The sequence below is a fragment of the Tympanuchus pallidicinctus genome, unplaced genomic scaffold (assembly GCF_026119805.1).
Source record: "Tympanuchus pallidicinctus isolate F22 unplaced genomic scaffold, pur_lepc_1.0 scaffold1, whole genome shotgun sequence".
Classification (NCBI taxonomy): Eukaryota; Metazoa; Chordata; class Aves; order Galliformes; family Phasianidae; genus Tympanuchus; species Tympanuchus pallidicinctus.
This window is the reverse complement of record NW_026294618.1, coordinates 83,870,163-83,883,487: the sequence shown is the minus strand read 5'-3', so window position 1 is coordinate 83,883,487 and position 13,325 is coordinate 83,870,163.

The window sequence follows — 13,325 nt, the reverse complement described above, 5'->3', positions numbered from 1 at the left end:
CAAACTGTGAAACGTAATAGATTCATGGGAGAAAATCTCTGTCAACCCTTTCTGTTTCAGGACATGAGATGCATTCATTCATCTGGGAAATAGAATGCTTTACTGATGCTACGGGCAAAGGGGAAGTCAGTGCCAAAAAAAAGTCTGCAGCAGATAAGGTGCTAGATTTTCACTTTGGGATATATGCATATAAGGCAAAATATCCACAGGACATTACCAAGTGGAAGAGGTGTCAGTCTGCTGCCCCAGAACCTCCCTCCACTTTATCAAACATCCACAGCAGTGACACATTCCTCATAACTGTTGAAACTGGTTTGTTGCATAACCGGGAATGCAAAAGTCACAAGGCAAGGAAAGACAGTAAGAGCAAAGGTAGCCCTGCACTAGAGGCAGAACTCTCACCTGGGAGTAGCTTGCCCTTTGCTCCTGTATGTTCCTCTCCTTGCCCTTTTTCTGCTCTATTGGCATAAACAGAGCCTGATGGGGTGCTTTGGTGCACAGCACAGAGATGCCCTGAGGTGCTAAAAAGCAGGCAACTTGGACTTTTTTCTGTCCATACATCCCTGACCCAGGCTGTCAGAATCTAGTTCAAAGAATCTAGACTTGCATTTTCCTTAAGTAGTCAGAGCAATAGAAATATTTATACTGCAGCAGGGTTTAGATATTCCAGGGTTACATGTCTTAGATTTTCTGAAATCCCTCTCATCTCCATGCTGCTGTCAATAACACTGTCACCTAATACCCACCATCTTGGATTTAGACTGGCACTGAATTACAAACTCACTCCATTTTTCTTCGTGAAATACTTCACAAATGCATGATGTGACATAGATATCAGTTCTAAGGGGACTTATCCTCCCAGTTTTAACAAAGGTACAAAACTGTCGGTCACACAATAGAAAGACTAACATGATCTATTGAAAGGGAGAGAGTGAGTACTTACCTCTGTGTGTACCCCTGTTCAGACTTTTAAGGTGTGCAGTTGCTGGACTAGAACAACTCTTCCTCTCATTCAATGGCCGTGCTGGGCCTGGCTTGGCCCTTTGGGCTGCCAGGGCACACTGCTGACTCATGTTCAACTTGCTGCCAGCCACAACCCCAGATTCCTTTCCAGGGGGCTGCTCTCCAGCTCTCATCCCCTATTCTGTACACATATCTAGTGCTGCCCCATTCCAGATGCAGAATCTGACACTGGCTCTTCATAGACTTAATGCTGTTGGTGACTGTCCAGCCTCCCAGTTTGTCAAGATCTCTTTGCAAGGCCTCTCCATCCTTGAAGGAGTCAAAAGCTCCTCCCAGTTTAGATTCTTACCTGCTCTTATTTGTATCCGGTGAGAACTGTAAATGTTCAGCTTTAAAATGTTTTAAAGTTTTTTTCTATTAAGGGAGCAGGGGAACTCACATCTGAGGAAAAATCTCTAGGATGCTGGCAATCTGAGCTTTAGAAAAGGAGATATAAACAAATAAAATATGTTCCCATTTTTATTTTTTTTTATAGGCTATGAGACTGGTCTTGAAGAAAGCAACTGTCTGAAATTCCTACAGCCCAATGCAAAGATACGCATTTTGAGGTGTTGAATCAAAAAATGACCCTGGGCATTTGTTACCCTAGTGACCCTGGACCTAAGGTCCTCAGACTTCTTGATAGCTGGATAACAGCAAACTTAGCTCTGCTCACATGGCCTGTAAGAGCAAACTCCAGCAGCTGGCTTTGTGCCATAGTACCTGTCCCAGTGGAGGTTAAATACTGTGTTATAAGACTGACCTACATATCACTACAGAAGAAGAGAAATGTTCCCTGCTACAGTTTCTGCCAAGTGCAATAGAGCTCTGATTGGACAGATGAATGATGGCAAACGCACTCCTAACAAAGCCAATGCTATTAAGTTAGAAAATGAGGCTGCTGTCATGTATGAGAGGTGGCAGAAGCATTTCTAGCTTAACAAGGTCTGACAAGACCCCTTCAACATGCTCAAGTGAAATCATTGTCAACACCTAATCAGTTAAACAGGTAATGGGTTATTTTAAAAAATTTAAACCATAGCTGCATTAGCTCATTTGGAAATAAAGAACACATGATTTCTAAAGATAATGTGAAATATTTTAACAGTTGTCACATTTACCAGGTTCAAGCAGAAGCCACTTTAACTTGAACAGCTGAGATGTGTTCTCCAGCATGGCGGTAGAATGTAGGGCGCATTGCAGATCCATGGACAAAGGAATTTGCGAGCTTGATCAGTCACTGCCTGGGCTTGCATAACAGGTGGGCTCAATGAAATATACATGAATTGCATCTGTTTCTGCTTTAAAGACCACACTATGCAATGGGAACTGTCACCCACTGGGCAGAAACTGGGTGATAGGATGAGAATCTGGCACTTTAAAGAGCAAGACACAAACCATTTGTCTGGTTGCAAAGCTAGTGAAGCAGGTTGAGAAGGATGTGAACAAAAGACTGGTCTAAAGTCTCCTTTGACTCTCAGAAGTAAACTACAGAAGCTAGAATCATACCTATCAATCTCAGATCATAACTGGATAGCAGTGTAGCTCTTCACTCTTACATGTTTACTGCAGTGAATTGGAATATACCTCTTACCTTCAGCTCTAGCCTTCCCTAGCTATCAGGAATAAGGCAGGTAGCTGTAGGATAATGATGTTACAGGGTTCTTATGTTGTTCACCTGCAATGAAGGCAGTGCCCAAAACAAGACCTTGGGCTGGGTGGGTGCCACATCTAATAAACTAGGCTTTCCTAAGAAAAAAACGAAAAAAACTGCTTTAGAATACAGCTCTGAGAGCTCTGAGTGTCACTGCCTATCTAGGCTGGAGATGCTGATGTTGTTGCAGTGATCTGCACTGCACTGCCGCCAGTTCTCAAGCCCTCACTCCTATCTGTGCCAAGGCTGCCGTTGTGCCTGCCCTCTCCAGCACCAAGTGCATCGGTGCCTGCATCAGGCCTGACTCCCCAGCACTTCCTGCTCTCTCTTTTTATGGATTTAGGACATACTGCTGGGCCAGAGAAGCTGCATTTAGACAGTGTGGTTTGAGCGAGGAGTCACCCCACTGAAGCGTGTGCAGTCACCAACCACGGCTGAGGAGGATGTGAAGTGAGAGCTCCACCCGAGCCGTGCCAGCTGCCAGCAGCCCTCACCGTGATGCTTTTAAACAGCACAGTCTCCGAGCGCTTTGCCCTTAACACCACACTTTAATAAACCTTCGAGTCTCATTAAGCGTTACCATATCCTAGAAGGCAGTCTTTATTAATAGGCAAGGAGTACGGAAACGGTAGCATTTATTTACGGTACGAACGCAGGTCGCCAGGCGCCTGCCCGCCAAGGGCCAGCAGGTGGCGCCGCGGGCCCAGGCTGAGAATCAGGTCTCCTCCTGCGGGAGCCAGGCGGGGTCCGGCCCGCTCTGCACAGCGCTACGACCGCGGGTCGGTGGCGCTTGCGGGTATCTTTACTGAGGGGGCCGCAGCAGAGCGGGCTGAGGGAGCGGAGCGGTCGTGAATTGGGGTGGGTTGGGACGGTGGGCTTTGCGGGAGCAAAGGGTGGGTGAAGGGACATTTATTGTGAAAAATATTTGCGTTATGCGTTTTTGATGAATGCTTTTCACTCCCATGAGAGTTGTTTTGTTTCGTGTGCCTCGGAAGCGGTTGTTAAAGAAACTGAACTGGAAAAAGAACACAATGACACTGACTGGAGTCCCATAGGAGACAGTGCCGAAGCTGCCGAGTGGCTAACATGTTCCAGTCAGCGTGAGGAAGCAGAGGACAGCTTGCTGCTTCCAGCTGCAACTAGAAACTGCAGAGAGCAACAGCACCTGGGAGCCTGGCATGGAAGAGATTGAGTGTGGGCCACCAGGACCATCTTGTACGTGGCAGACTGGCGAACACCTCCACAGCGGCACGTGTCAGTGCTAATAACAGATTATAGAGACTGTGCTGTTTTGCCCTTGTTAGCACACTTGGATAAGTGGGTCTGAAGTCCGGTGTTAGGTGGCATGGAGCCCCTCCCAGCAAGATATGGAGGAAGGCAGGCCAGCTACATAAAGACAGAGAGGAGAGACACTGAAAGGTGAATACTGACCACTCTGGCCTGTAACCATGGCAAATGGATTGCTATTTTTAAGAGTAGCTGAAGAAATGAAGTGCTTGACTATTGAATAAAGGAAGGATGAGTTGGTGTTAACAGAGCAGACACTAGTTTTTGGTATGAGTGTAGAAACTTCTGTTGTGGTATGTTAATCAGAGTTATTGTCTTTCCTCTGTAGCATAACAATAAACCCAATACAATCTTTGATTTATTTTGCTCTAGATGCTCTATATTTCCTCTAGATTTCCAGGAGCTATATCCAGATCCAACATCAACACTTCTCTAGCCTGCGATTTCTGGTTACCGCAGATGGAGTAGGGTGGGGTACTCTTCTTCTGATAGGTACTGAACTACTCAGACTTCACCAATTGGTTTGTGAGCTGTCCAAAATGCCACACTGAGTATTTCAACTTCATGCATTTCAAATGGTGCAGGCTGTACTTCTGAAATCCTATATGCATAGAATTCCTAGATGGCTCTCAAGACTATGGTAGAGAATTCTGGCAATAGTGAAAGGTAAAATGTAGATTTATGGATTTTCAGTGTGAGACAACAAAACAGTTCAATCAGCAGCAACATTCTGCAACAGGATTGGCAATGCCAGCCTTAATAGAGGAGTTCACACTTCACAGGTAGTGGAGGTTAGATTTGATCCAGGATGCTATAAAATGCATTTGTGATAGTTTCACTTGTCTTTCCTCCATGATCAGGAAATCTATAAAGGATATTTACTTGGGAGACTTGATATTCAAATGAGCTTTAAAATGATTTCAGGTGAATGTTAAGTTATTGACAGCTATAACAGTTATTAGCCATACACCCTGTCTCACATCAATCGCTGTAAAGTACCTGTAAGTCAAAGCCGTGTCAGCAGACTGATCAGAATCCTGTTGGTCACTCTGAGTGCTCTTTCTGTTTGTGCTCCTCATATAGCAGTCAAATTGGCCCACTCACTTGTTGTAAGGAGTTGGTTGCAGGATCCCAGCAATACAGTATCCCTCCACCACCTTCCCCTTTAAAGCATTTTCATTTAAATCCCAGATTTGGTTAAAAAAAAAAAAAAAAAAAAAAAAAGCACTGTTTTGACAAATCAAGCATTTCAGTGCAATCCTGGGGAGTGAAAATGAAGCGTTGTCTTCTGCCACCTGTTTTAATTGAATGAAACGTACTTATTTGTAAATGACAGAAAACAATTGATTAGATAAATATCACTGTCAGTGGCCTGCATTTACACAAAGTAAATGCCTTTTTGGCCCAGTGTGCCCTTAGACTAGATACAGTTCCCACAAAGTTAAAAGGCAAAATTAATTACTATTGTGGCACAAATACATGCCATGATACTTTACAGCTGTCTCTGCCTTCCATCCTCACTGCCCCCCCTCACTCCCCTGCAGCAAGCACTACTCCAGCTGGAAACTGCTGCACAGGAGGTTTGCACCTGAGCAGGGAGCACTGGGACCAGTAGCCTCTTGTTTCCAACACCATGAAGGAGAAATGCACAAATGCTGCAGATGTTCTTCTGACCAACCCGAAAATCAACGTCATTCACTCCTTGGAGAGCAGGAATTTTCAAGAAAAGAGGAAACATTAATTACACAAATGTGTCTCTTGATAGACATGAATAGGAACAGGTTTCACAGAAGAAATGTCGGTGAGCGCTGGTGGGAGTGGGTCTGTGCTTGATAACACTCAGCCATCCACTGCAGTTCCACACTGCCCTGTCCCAGCTCTACGTTGGATGCTCCCACGCACTGGGTCTCTGCTGCGTGCTGGGTCACTGGCTGTACAGCAGTGCTGAGTCACTGACACAATTTCATCTCTGCATGACATAACAAAACAGGGCTCGGAGATTCCTTTATAATGCCACAGATAGACATAATCAGATGCTGCAAACAGCTGTAATCAAACACAGATGTGATCTGAAGATTCCCAGGAGGGCTCTGGGGTCCAGCCAAACTGCATGCACTGCAGACTGAAGGCAAGCTGGAAGCGCAGCAAAGGACTCCCCTTCCTACCCCTGGTTCCAGCTCAGCAGGTTGAGTAAGTTCCCCAGGGCACTGAGGGGCAGCAGGGCTGCCTGACAGGGCCATCACCCCTGCAGTGCCTTCTGCCTCACACTGGCTGCATGGCTACAGACACTGCTGTCCTTGAAGTATTTTCCTTGTAGCAGATGACCTGTCAGGACCAGCTGGTTTTTGCTTGTTTGTTTTTATTTTTTATTTTTGTTATTGTTAGCAAAAAACTTGTGTTTTTTTTTTTTTTTTTTGTCATAAATTAATCCTTTCACTGCACTTGGTGGTGAATGACAAGGTGAGTTTTCTGTAGCTAGCAGGCAGGGGAATGAAACCATTTCCATTCACATAACAACATCTGTTTTGGAAAAGATTCACTAAAGGTGAGCTGAGGAGTGAGAAAAGTGAGGGAGTAAGTGCTAGAAATGAAGGGTAGGAAGAAAGCATCTTTCCTTCCGTGTCATCTCTGTGTGTGCGGTGCTGCCTTTTGGCTTCCATTTGTTCCCAAGGGCTTCTTTTCCAGTATCTCCTGCTCCCCTGTCACACAAGAGGACATTCGCTGGAGGATACTGGGGAAGGCAGGTCAGGAGGGGAACAGGGACAAAAAGAAGAGTAGTTTTACAAGAAAGAGCATTGACCTTTGTCTGCTCTTAGTGCCACCTAGCACAAGACCCAAAATGGAGATGTGTGGTTGGTGGGCCGGGGATGGCTGGACTCATTCCAAGGAATTTTTGACTAAAGACTTTCCTCATTTAAGATCCTAGAATATGGGGGTGGAAAAATCCTCGAGATGTACTTATCTAAGCAAATGCAATGTGCATTTCTATGACAGAGAACTAATCATTTCTTAATGCTATGGGCTTGATCCAAAGTCCATGGAAAAACTCAGTCTGACTTCACAGATCCTTAGGGTGTAGGTGGGAACTTTGCCATTGTCTTCAAAAGGAACAGAGCCAGGCTTCTGCTCTTGGCCAAAAAAACAAATGCAAGAAGTCACAAATGATTTTCAAATGCTTTATAAATAATTTATTATCTGGATTTTTTGCAGCTACACTGTTGTTAATAACCTTAAATCCCCTTAAGTCTACATTTTAAAGCATATTATATGTAAATAGAAACATTATCTGCTTACACTGTGTAAAAAAGTCATGATAGAAAAAGTGATTATATGAAAATTGTACAGATCGAAGGCAACATTCTAAAATACACCGTGGAGTTATTTATAGTTAAGACTAACTGTTCTCTGGTTTGCACACATGAACACTTTGCCTTTGGGAAGATCTCTTGTATTTCACTTCTCTTACACAAGTGAGTAACTGTGGCTATGGCTTAAACACACAGGGCAGGAAGGCACTTTTTCAGTTGGTTATGCTAAATAATTTGAAGACAACATGAAAAATATTAATATGCTAGCATAAAATAGCTACTTGCCAAAGTCTGTATTGTCTGCAGAAAATACGACACTTTCAACGACTTTTCTATGCAAAAACATTTTAAGGCATTGAAACTGTTGAAGAGTTTTGGAGAGACCTCTTGAAACAGACAAGTCGTTTCGGGTATCTGTTAATATACAGTGTATAGAGAGACATATTTCTAGGCAGGAGGTGGGGACGAAAGAAAACAAAACCACCCACAGCACTGTGAGCAAAACTGTTAGCTTGACCTAAGACCACGAAAAAAAAAAAAAAAAAAAGAAAATTAAAAGAGATCGAGATTCATACAACTGAGATTTTTTTGGCATCTGGTTTCTTCAACTTCTGAGATTTCCTCTCTCTCTCTAAATCTGTGGCACAGGATCATCCGACTTTGACCCGAGCCGCCCTTGTCCCTTAGAGCAGTCCTGGGGCAGTGTGACTTTCCGCCGCCTCCAAATTCATCTATGGATGCTTCGAGCATGTGGTTTGCGTTCAAGAATTCCCCGTAAATATAAACAACCGTTACAACTCGAGTACATTTAATGACAAAAATGTGCTAATGCTGCGCCGGCCGCTCTCTCCCTGGCGCTTCGCATTACATTCCTTATAAGGGTGCTGTCTCGCTCTGCCCGGCCCGGCCGAGCAGGACGCGCCCCGCGGATCGGCCCAGCCCTACCGGCAGCACGGGGCTCGGCGCTCAGCCTCGGACAAGAAACACGGCTCTGTGGAAGCGCAGAAATGCTTTGCCGCGGGAGAGAAAGGGCTCTGGTGGGCTAGGGGTGAAGCAGAAGGATCCAGCCGCAGCCTGCGCGCAGCTCCTCAGCCGGAGCCTCCCCGCCTTTGCGCTGAGTCGCATAAAATAAAGCAAAGGGTTTTAGCCCCATGCAGAGCACGTTGTGGAGAAGGCCTCTGCCAGCTCGGTAACGTGAAACGCGCTGGAAACGAGAGAGCAACCCCGTCTCTCCTCCAGTACCTCTTGCTCCTCTGAGCCGCTAAGATGATAGAAAAAAAAAAAGATAAAAGGGAAAATAAAAGGGAAAAAAAAAACCTAAAGTAAAATAAATAATAAAAGAAAGTTCTTAAAAAGAAGGGGAAAAAAAAAAGAAAAAGATAAGAAGTACACCTTTGACAGGGACTGAGCAGCGTGGACGAGGCAAAGGCCGGGAGCTGGGGCAGGTGGCGGCGGCGTCCCGCTCTGTGCCTGCGGGACTGCGGCCGGGGGCAGGCGGAGTACAGCCCTACGACACGGGGGGACGCAGGGCCTCGCACGTCCTCCACCCTTGAGGCCCCCGATCTGCTGCGAGACAGGCACCTGCCCCCGTAGAGGAAGTGCTTTTAATAAGCGCAGTGATGACCTCGGCCGGGGTGAGAGTCAAGTGCTTTAGCACACCCGATCGAGATCCTTCCTTCAAGGACTTCTCTGCCCCAGCCGCCAAACCCCGTATAAAATTACAGCTTCGGAGCTAGAGAAGGGTTCCAAAAGCGTCCTGGAACAGCGGCCGGGCTGAGAGTGGCTTTGGGAAAAGCTGAGGTTCTGATCCGTGCTGTCCCCTCCTCGGTGCCCCCCGCCCGCCCTGGTACGTCGGTGCTCGGCCGCGGCGGAACGCTGCCCCTGACCGGGCTCGGGGGCATCTGGGAGCTGCCCCGCAGCCATCGCAGTGACGCGCGGGGCTGTGCCGGCTCTGCAGCGGAACCCTTCGGGGAGTGTGAAGAAAATGCTGCCTTGCAGTCACCGTGATCCACGGTTTTCATTTAGTATTATTCAATCAGGATTTATCTGTGTTTTTTTAGGAGGCTACTTTTCCAAGACTGTTACTCGATACTGATCCATTAAATCATTCCAGCTGAGAGATTAAATGTATGATTTGCAACCAGCTGGATTTCTCAAGTGGTATCTTCACCTCCCTTCGGAGACTGAGCAGACCGACGAGAAAACACTTTGCTTTGGCATCGAAATCCTTACATTTGCCCGAAGATTACCACACTGGGTTCATTCAACTCCGACAGTATTCTCTTCCTTTCTCTTCACCGGATTAGATTTCCTCCGGCCATAAAATTCCTCCGAAAGCGAGATAGCATCGAAAGAGCATAGCATGCCGACGAGCTGATGGGCAGCGGCTTCAGCCCCGTCCCGCACAGCCGCCGTACCCGCTCGCTGCTTTACATTAATGATGAGGGAAGCAGTGCCGGGGTGAATATCCTCAAGGCGGCTTTATTCGCCATCAGCCGGACAATGTAATAAGTACACTCGATTAAGAGCAATAAGGGCAGAGCGGGAGGGCCTCCAGAGTTGCTCCTCAAGGACAGCACCTCACAGACGGGCTCGGAGCGGATCGCCACGGAGTACCGTGCATGTGAGGAACAGCGTCTCTTTTTCTGAAACGGCCTTGAAAACGGCCGAGAAAAAATACATATATAAAGTCCCTTGGAAGCTGGGAGAGAGCTGGGGGCCTTTCCCCAGAGCCATGTCTCGGGGAAAACTTCCCCATCTGCGGATGGGAAAAGCGATGACATACTCCGGGCGCCCCGGGGCTGTGCCGATCTCCTCCTCACTCTCCATTTCCGTCGAGGGTGCGCGGACACAGCACACCTCCGGCCCCACCATTTCGGGGGGCAGAATGGGGATGGAGTCACCCCGCACGGCTCTCCCCCGCAGCCCAGGGCTGCCGGCATCTCCCCGCCCGCGTCTGGTTTCTCTTGAAACTCGGAGGTTTCCCACCAGCCTGCCCATGCAACCGTTAGTGCTGGATGTGCGCTCCCCGCAGCCTTAGGAGTGGTGTCCCAAAGCAGCTTCTCGAAATTTTGAAGTCCCCTCCCTACCCCAGAACTCGCCGCAGTCCCGCTGCCCTCACGGGGTGTAGGGCAACCTGTAGTCATCAGTGTGTCCCCCTCACAGTGTGGGGACAAAGCCGCTGGGCCCGGCCCCGGAGCTGCCCACGGCACCTGCCGTAGCGGGGGGTCAGAGGTGCGGGCAGCGAGCCGCGATCGGCGGAGGGACAGCCGAGGGCAACGAGCGGCAGCAAGCGGAGCGGAGCTCTCTCCCCTCCACAGCCGTGTAAAGCGGGGGGGGGGGAGGCAGGTTAGTTGTTCCCCTGGAGCTGCATCGCTGAGGGCAGGGCGATCTCGAGGTAGAGCAGCCACGGTCACAGCCCCGCTTGTCTCGGCAGAACTACCAGGAAAAATGTGTTTCTGAAAAGCGGGGCCGGGGGTGTCTCATGTTTCAGCCCTTTCCTCTTTTTTTTAAATCCCCTCGCTGTTACCAGCCGGCCCTGACCATGCCGATACCCGACCGATCCACTGACAGTCCTGTTCAGACCCCTCGAAAGCGGTGACTCTAACAAGCGCCTCGGCTTCCACGCCGAAGCCTATTTTTGGAGAACGGAGCAATGAATATTCCCGATGAAGGTGGCTTTCAGCGGTTTCTTTGCAAAACCTATATCCCTTTTCTTCCCTCTCGCCCCCTAAATACACACGCACCACAGCGAGGTCTGCATTTTTCATGGCGGGACAGACAGGTCTCTAAAAGGCATGTTTGTTTTTCCTGGCTGCTTCAAATATGTATTTCCTGGAGGGCTTCGCATCTAATGGGGTCATCAGAAGCACATGTGCGATTTTCATCTTTCCAAGTGTTTTCTCCTCTCCCTCCTTCTCCTGAGCTGATGTCACATCACCTGCCCGTTTGCCTGACTCCCACCAACCTTCTCCATTTCCCTCTGAGTCATCGACTTTTTGTAAAGTCACGATTTGTAGCTTGGAGTGTATCTGATTAAATATATATATATATATATAAAAAATATATATATATATTAAAAAGGGGTGGGGGAAGACAATAAAATAATAATAAAAACTCTAAGAACCCTAAACCACTCAATTCTCCGTTTAATTAAACTAGGCAGCATGTATTCTGTCCCCAAACAGAAGCGGAAGGAGAAGCCCCTGAGCCCCATTCCCTCAGCAGGGTGGTGAGGAGCCATCCGCCCATCCCTGCTCCTGACTTATTTAAGAGTGTATTTTTTCAAGCCCAGCGTTGCTCTCCTTCAGACAAACCCCTCACCTTCTCCTTGTGTGCCGAAGCACTGAAAGTTCCCTTCAGTCTATTTTTCTTGGCTGCTGGAACCGCAGCGTTTTGATTCACCGAGCAGGGGAAGCGAAGGAGCTCTGCAGCGAGGGGCAGCGTTTTCATCGCTGTCTCCCTACGTTATTTGTCATGCTCAAGTGAAGGGCTACTGAAGAGCCCGCTGACACCGGGCTGTATTTATTTCTCCTAGAGAAGGCGCGAGACCGTATCTCTTTTCGTACCGGGGTTGGTTGAGCCCCCCAGCACACACGGAAGCTGCCGTCGGGCCCCAAGTGCTGAGCCAGGGGCAGGGAGGAGAAGAGAGGGGTTTTACCCCACAAGCAATGCGTCAAGCAGGCGACTTGCCTTCTGTAGATCGTTCTGAATGTCTGCAGAATGCCTTATATCGTGCCCATGGGGAAGGCTTCTGCTGCAAAAATCTGCTCCCAAGCCAAGCACTGTGCCACCCCACAGCAGCCCGTCGGGTTGCTCTGTGTCCCCCTGCACGCAATGCGGCCGGGATGGCTCTGTCCCCGTCTGCAGCCCTTTCTCCCGGCCCTCCTCAGTTAACAGCCTTGCACAGTGCTGGGCTTCCAGCAGAACGAGTCTGCTCGAGTGCCTCGTGAATATTCAGCGCTCTGCTCTTTGAGGGAATTACTCCAGTTACAGTTCCGGGGGACGCAAAAGCTGCATTCATTATATAAGTTGGTACGGGTTTAGTCTGAGGGCGAATATCACATGTATAAACGCACAGATTTGTACGTATGTATATATATATATATGTATGTGCTTGTGTATGGACGTATTCAGGGGAGCGAGAGCAATTCTCAGGTAAATCTCACCGCCCTGGAAGAACCGCCCTGAGGGGTTGGAGATCCCATCTGTGCCGCACTCGGAGTCGCAGTGAAGTGACACCCACCCAGAACAGCCCCCTATCACTACCCTCCATCTGCCCCTTATGTTTCCATTGCACAAAAAGGAGTTGCAGAACCACGGCATATCCCAAGCTGGAAGATGTCCTCGAGGATGGTCGAGCGCAGACTGCACCCGATGGACGCTATGCTGCAGGGGCTCAGCAGTGGCGTTTGCTCTAAGCTCAGGGGCACCGGGGTGGATTTCAGGGCTGAACCCTGCGGTATCCGGGTTGGCCTCTTCCTCTTGCCCCGCGACATGCGGGTACGCCCTGTGAGCAAACCCCGCCGGGATGGGATCTGCCCCGTGTAACACAACGCCTCTGAATCAGAACTAATCTGGTTAAAACCTCGGATTAGTCACGTCGGTTTCGGCATATTCCTCTATCGGGAACTTTTTTTTGTGCATGGAGAATCGGAGGGATTTGGGTTAATTTACCCAACATCGTTACTAAGGCAAGGCCGGCCCGATGAGATGAGTTGGTACACGCCGGGTGTTCAGGTTGCGTTACACACCTCCAGCATCTCGGCCTGGAGCTGTGCGTGCCCTTAATGCTGGCTTGACCTCATTTTGTTGTTGTTGACTGCATCATTTCGGTTTCAGGCTGCCTTAACTAACTGCAACAACTCGCACCCAGATCCCACCTTGTTTCCATACCGCCCTTTTAGACCTTCCCCATCTCGGCTGTACTCTTCCTATCAACTTGCTTTTTATTTTTTTTTTCTCCCCTCCAATGGACACAGCCTTACTTTGCTTCTGAGGCCACGTGTTATTGACCTGGCTGCTCTGGTTTGCTTTGCCCATCCCACCTTTCACTTCTAGCCCTAAAAACACAA